We start from the raw sequence: 8,040 nt of genomic DNA on the forward strand, positions 1-8,040 counted from the left end.
GGCATTTGTATTTTCAATATATATCTTAAACAAGTTGAATCATGCTCGAAACTATAGAAAAAAAAAAATTATACGGGATTCTATAAAATTGAAACCAAACATCACTTGCACACACGCACGAGGATGAGTGGAACTAGCAAAACACAACTAGACTATTCTTACTCTCCTCCCCAACATGGATCATCTAGAAAAAAAAATCTAGAATGTGTATCCATGTCCTCTCTCATTCTTCTCCTCACAAATAATGTAGAAAAACACATCTAGAATGTGTATCCATGCTTCTCTCTTTTCTTCTCATGAGCTCATAGCTTCGCTAATTGTAGTTCATGGATGATGTGTGCTATTTCTCTTTTATGTGATCACTTGTGTTCTTGAGATGACATTTTTCATGAATAATATTAGTAGTTGAGACATTTTGATATTGAGGTTTCTTTGGATAGGTGACTTGAGGTCTCGTTTTTGGTTTTTTAGCTTTTATGTTGTGTGTCTTTTGCTTTTTCTCTTTGTTTGCCTTTGCTTGTATTTTTGCCTTTTTATTTTTTTGTTGATTTGTGTGCTCTTGCATGTGTTTGAGTGAGTTAAGATACTAACATTGGGGGATTTGTTCCTCAAAATTAGTGATGTCTTATACTCCTTGTGATTATGCTCCTCATTCCTCCTCTCTTTCATCTCTTTTGTCTACTTTATCATGATTATTTACATAGGCTCATACTCCCGTTAAAGTGGGGGCTAAATGTAGTGTCATAAATTGTCAGAAGGCCAATTTACACCTCATGTTTGTGCCCCTACTTTAGCATGTCTCCCCCTCATCTCTTATACGGGTCCATTTTGTGCCTTAACTCCATTTATGATGTTATGTATACCTGCTAGCTTATTTCTTGGAGGGATATCCTTGTCATTGGGGATTATTGAGGTCCTTGATAGAGAAGGACTAGGGTGCTAGCACCCTGATCCCTCTTTGTCAAGCCCTATTTCAAAGCACGAGATGGGTCGTATCTCTTTGATGGGCAATGAAATTGGTAGCTCAACATGACTATTGTAGGACAACATAATTAGTAAATTGACCTAGGATCCCCTATATAAAGACATTTGATCAACCAAATTTAATCTGAACTAACAATCTATCCATTCAAGCTAGCAATCAAGTGTTTGTACATTCATCATCAAGTATTTTCAGAAATCTTCAAGGCTGCATATTCTTGATTCAACCACTGTGGAGAAAAATTACATCATTTATATGCAAGTGTGTGTGATTAGGGTTTTATCATGTTCACACCATTTCATACAACATATGTGATTACATTCAAGAAGAAAATCATCATCATCAACAATTGCATATCTGAGGCATACCTTTTCATTATCTATTTTAGTATTTGCAATATTTCATTCAAGGTTAATTCCTAAACCAGGGTTTGGCTTAGGCAAATCCCTATTCCCAACCTATTTCCCTTCTCTAGTGTGTGTAGGAACAGGTACAAATTTGCGATCTTCAGAATTGGCTTTATTTATAGAGACGAACAAGTTCCCCTTTGGATGGTGAAAAGTGTGGAGGACCAGAGTGACATGCATTCTAGTCCCAACAAATTAGGAGCTCTTCTGGGAATAGGTCTGAATACTCTTATAATACTTAGATGCAGGTTCATGGATCAATATGAAGATTATAGCTCTCTACTTGCACATAATTACTTCAATTGTATTATATTGGTGTAGGGGCACCTAGCCATGGAGATGTATCATAAAGACAAACCACATTTTTCTTTATTTTTAATGTTTCATTAATGATTGTAAGGTCACAAAAGACCACTTGTATCAAAACAATTCATGTTGTAAGGCTTGATGAGCCATTTTGTATCAAGAGACCTAATAGGTCCTGATAGGGTCAATTGTGGTCAAAGTGTGAAGAAAATCCAAAAAGGTTTAAAATGTTGTAATTTAGAAAATTTAATCCATTATAACATGTTAGGGGTGTCCAGGAAGGCTAGGGTGAAGTGTAGTCATAATTTGTCAAAAATTGTAAAAATTGCAAAGTTGCAACATTGCCAAAAAGTGCAACAAAAGTGTAAGAATGCAATCCATTGGTCATGAGGTGGTTAGAGTAGTATAAACCATGTTTGATCGAGATCACAGAGGTTGAGTAGCTTGGAGGGGATTTGACAAAGATTATCCATCAAACCCTCAAACTGTCATAAGGTTTTAAGGAATTTGTGACTGTCATAGATCCATGGAGGATCACATTGTTAGCCATTTGGTGGAATTGATTATGTGTTGTATTGATGTTTTGTCATTGATGCCAACACTAGCTATTTGGATGCTTTACCAACACCCTTCTAGTCTTGGTAGGTTGAGTGGTTTCTGGTTGACTTGGATCGAGTATGATCTGGTAGGCTCTGGTATAGTTTGGTGATGGAATTGGCTTGTTCATGATACTCATGGTCATATTTGGTCAGTTGGTTTTGGTTTGGTGATCAGATGCTATCTTGTTTTCTAACCACAAATAGATATTAGCTAACCACAAAGCCAAATTGCGATGAAATAAATCCTAATTACAATCAATAGAAGAATTGAAAACAAGACATTAAAAATAAATGAAAATCCATCACCATTGTCTCTTCCAATTGACCTCTATTGTCCTTCTTTCTCCTTCAAATTATTTTGTTGATCTCACCTACAAGTGCAAAATGCAAGTATGAAAGCAAGCAAGATTGACAAAATGAAAATTGTAGCATAAGGATACTAGAAGCGTGGTCTTTTTTTTTTATTGAAGAAAATCATCCAATTTATAGACAAATGGGAGAGAGGACAAGATTAGCATGAAGAGATTTGAAAGGAAATTCAGATCAAGAATGACAAATTATGCACAAATTATGACAAGATTGGCATGCAAGATTGATTGATTGAAAAAAATTATGACAAGATTAAAATGTCATTCCCATGACAAAAGGGAAGAGAGAAAATAGCCTCCATGATTGCAACAAATGGAAGCATAAACATAGGAGAAAATGAGGGAATGAATTTAGAGGAAATATTAGAAAAATTGAAGAAAATAGGAGAAATAGAAATTAGGAATTATGTCATGCCCAAAATTTAGGGCAAAAACGGAACAATTTTTTTTTTTTAAAACATGCTAATTTAATTATCAAGTTTGCTCACACGACAAGCATTATTGAAATTTCCATTATTAAATTCGAGCTAGTTCTGAGATGAACCAAGCTTCGATAGATTGTTAAATATTATTTGCGAAAAATTAACTAGTTTAAATTTGATCTCCTCAAGATACCTAGCCATTAGGCTTATTAAATCAATCACGGTAAAGGAACAGGAGAGGAAAAATTAATTTAATCTCCAATAAGACATATAGTCTAAACATCCAATTTAAATTTTAAATACTCTAATTAAATTACACGGGACATTATTAAATACATTTAAAATTATAAAAGCTAGGCTTCCTCCGATAATCTATTTATTTCACTTTACTTGCTTCAAATTATAACCAGAATTATAATAATATATATATATATATATTTATATATACATATATATATATATTTACAATTAAATACTTAATCCAAAATTATGACCAGAATTTATATATATTTTAAATATTTTAATTCTAATTCAAAAACATAATATCTTTCTAAGTATTAATCCATATTTCCCCAACCTTAATTAGGGTTCTATTTTCCCATATATGTATTTTCAAATCTAATTATCATATTTTTTTTAAAAAATCCATCTGCCCTAGCCCCACCCGGGCTAGGGTTTAACCCTTATTTTTTAACAGATAAATTTTCATGCTGGGCCGAAGACCCCAAGGGTGGCCATGTTTTTTTTGTTTATTGTAGGTTTCGGATGTTGGAGGCGGGGAGAGCCATGGCGCCACTGTGTGGGCGCATAGTGGGCGCCGCGGCACCACTGTGTGGCCACACAGTGGCGGCCGCGGCCGTCCACTGTGTGTCCACACAGTGGGAGCCGAAGTGGTTCCACTGTGTGTGCACATAGTGGGCGCCGCGCGACCCTCACTGTGCGTACACACAGTGGGGTCCGCGTGGACCCAAAAACATTTCCCCATTTTTTTTTTTTTAATTTTAATTTATATTTTTTAAAAAAATATATTATATATAAATATATATATATATATATATATTTATATATATATGTATATATATTTATATATATATATTTATATTTATATAAAATTTATAATCATAGTTTAAAAGGGTGAAAATATTTCAATAAATATATATATATATATTTTCTTAAAAGGAGATTTACATGCAAAGATTTTAAACTAATATAATAAAGGGAAAAAGCATTAAGTTTATTTAGAAATATATATATATATATATATAATTTATATATATATATATATATTAAGCTTTTAAATCAATGCTAACTAAAATACAATATACTTTTCTGGAATAAAAAGAATTTCATTGATTTTTTTTTTCTCTAATACAATATTTACATAAAACATTTTTTTTTCTTTAAACTACTTAAGATCTTTCAGCATAAATAAACTTCTATTTTGCCACAAGTAAAATATAGATAAAATTTAAATGAAATCTATTCTTTTTCTCCATAATACAAAGAAGCTTTTGCATGCAACTCAAAATAACTTTTCTTTTACTAAAAACCAGAAGTAGGAATAAAACAAGCTTTTCTTTTTCTTTCTTTAACAACTCTAAGATATACTACCAATTTACAGGATGTTTCTTGAATAGCCATAACAGTAAAACTTCAAGTCTATTTTCAATAATTACAACTTGCTTCTCTTTTCTTTGAATGAGGCATACTTTTATAACAAATTTAAACAATTATCTGCAACTGGATTTAAGTATCTTCAAATAATAATCTTCTGTATCTTTCTCATGGATCCTATTCTCTTTCTCCTGACTTTCCTGCATAATAGATAAACACAATATGACCACGGAGTGCTCACCTCCCAGCCTAGGCTAACTGGTAGCCACCCCCGAGCTCGAAGAACCAATTCCTAGATGGGTAACAAACAGGCAAACACATAGAAAGAAATGCATATAGATATCCCAGACACATTCCCAACTTGGCTTTCACAGCACCACACTTTGGTGATGAACATTTTCAATGGGTGGTAGTGGACAAAATCCCTGAGGAGAACTGCAAGTATGAAATAAACAAGAAGCCACCTCATGGCACAATAATAATATCAAGAATCTCAACCCCTTATTCCTTATGCCCCCCAAAGGCATTCTAGCCTTATATCCCTCCTTATGACCCCCATTGCACAAACAGGCCATGCAGCAAGGGTCACAACAAAGATCCCTTGTGATCGCTCTCAAAGAGAGTCTCTCACTCGAGGGTTGTCACTGCTACCACCCTCAAGATCCTCTTCTCTCCCAAGAGTAAGAGATCTCGAGAAAACTCCCAAATCACAACAATTCATAAAGCAAAATACCAAAATATTTTCTAACACAAACTTTCAAGTACACAGATTTCTTACACCAACAAACTTCCAGACATAAACAAGAAGAAGACATTAAAAAGAATAACTGAAACCAACCTTAATCTGCCCAAAGGTATTATGATATTTGATGAAGAGCTGCCCAATCCACAAATCTTTTTCCTTCTACCCTTAATCAATTTTTCTATTCCATAACATTATTTTCTCTTCAGATTTTCTTCTGTCTCCAAAAATGGAGAGTGGGTTATTACCCTCCAATTCTCAAAAATCTTCCTTAAGAAGCTCACTCACAGAGTTCTCACAAGATTCTAAAAAAAAAACCAAAAAACAAAAGGAAGAAAGCAAAAATGCAAAAAGACTCTCATTCCAAAAGGAAAAATCTTGATTAGATTTAACTTCTAATTTTCAATTTTCGCTCAACTCAGAAAAGCCAATTTTTAAAGCGTTAAAAAGATCATTATAAAGTAGAAACTTGCCTAAAATTACCCCTAACCCCTAGGTATACCTTATGGGCTTTAGGAAACCCTATTAAACTACCCCTAGGTGTTCATTTAACCCATTTTAAACCCCTCTGAAGTTTATTTTCGGGTCAAACATAAGTTGACCACCCCAAATATTATATTCCAAAGTATTTATGACAACACATTATTTTATTTAAGAAGAACTATAATTAAACACTTTCCCACCAAGAGACACAAATAAAACATTTAAATTTAAATCCACACGTGTCAAGTGACACAAATAAAACACTTTTACAAAAATAAAACATGGAATTGTCTCTTGTGGTTTTTACACAATAAATTTAAATAACACTTAACACTCATGCAGCATATACTGTTACGAATAAAATACAACACAAACGGGGTGTTGTCTCTCCAAATAGACAACCCCTGGCTTACGAACATACATAAGTCTAGGTTTTGATTCTCCGTAATTTTCCATGGTCACATGGTAAATTTCCTGCGCATCTCAATTTACACATTAGTACTTCCAAATATCCATATATAATATAATTCAATAATATAACAATACACATCATTACTTGCATACAATTTTCATCTGTATAGATTGAATACATCTTTTATCAAGCAAATTCACATAAGCAATTTCATCCCAATTCACATAAACTAAACATACATCATAGTTCTATATTCAGTTTAAAGTCCTGCAAATTCAATAACGACATCTATCATTGCAATATCATCCTATCTAACAATCATGTAGTGTTCTATCTCATAAAGCATGTAAGTGAATCATCAAATCATAGCAATGTTATCCAAATCCTGAAATCATATAAGTTCTAAGTCTAAAAATGCATCAAAATAAAGTATCCATAATAGTCTAAAATATAAAATCCACTGAATGTCAGACTGAGTCGAGGTGAGGCCTCACAAATTAGGAGAAATTAGTAAATTGGAAAATTGAGGAAAAAGATGAAATAAAAATTAGGTAAATTAATTAATAGGTTTTCATCCATTAATTAATTCATGAAAGAGACCTAGGACTAAATAAATAGGTTTATTTAACCCACCAAGAAGAAGAAAAGGATTAAATGAACAAATCATAAAACCCTAGAAATAAGAGGACAAGGAATTAGGTCAAGACAACAAGAAATTAATGTAAGTTTGATCATGATTCTGATTGAAAAAGGACCAATGTTGATAAATGATTGAGATTGATTGACAAATTGACCAAGATTGACCAGGATATCAAATTGATAAGTGCCAATTGACGAGGAACAATGACTAATTGATCCAAATTGACATGATTGAAAAGGACAAGGATCAATGACGAATCAATCGCAAAGTGACAAGAATGACAAGGACAAGGATTGATGACGAATCGATCACAAAATGATGAGATTGACAAGGACAAGGATCGATGACGAATCGATCGCAAAATGATGAGATTGACAAGGACAAGGATAGATGATGAATCGATCACAAAATGACAAGATTGACAAGGACAAGGATCGATGATGAATTGATTGCAAAATGACAATATTTGACAAGGACAAGGATCGATGACGAATCGATCACAAAATGACGAGATTGACAATAGGACAAGGATTGATGACGAATCGATCACAAAATGATGAGATTGACAATAGGACAAAACCCTAATTCTATCATCGATTAGGATTGATGATGTCCAAAATGATGATAAATGAGCATGCATCATGATGCGACATGATAAGATCAACCAAAATCATGATTGAAGATTGTTATCGACAAGACTTAATTCGAAAATGATAAAAATGAGGAATGCAGAAGAAGGACTTGATGCTCGCAAATGATAAAGACCAAGTCTGCAACATAGAAGAAATGTTAATGCGATGCAAGTACCCTAAAATAAGGCAATGCACGAATGTTAAAGTATGACTCCGCAAGCGTTGACCATTTTTAGATGTCTACATTTTGCCCCTCTTTGAGACAATGCGATTCTAAGCGTTGTTTCAAAGAACAATAATATAAATGCCCCAGACAATAACAATGACATATGCATGTTGCCTCGAGGAATCAGCTGGAAAAATCCAGACAAGAGGCCAAGTGATCGATAAGAATGACAAAAGACGATAGGTTCGAATGGACTGCCAAGACTGA

This window comes from Cryptomeria japonica, chromosome 4, assembly GCF_030272615.1.
Source record: "Cryptomeria japonica chromosome 4, Sugi_1.0, whole genome shotgun sequence".
Classification (NCBI taxonomy): Eukaryota; Viridiplantae; Streptophyta; class Pinopsida; order Cupressales; family Cupressaceae; genus Cryptomeria; species Cryptomeria japonica.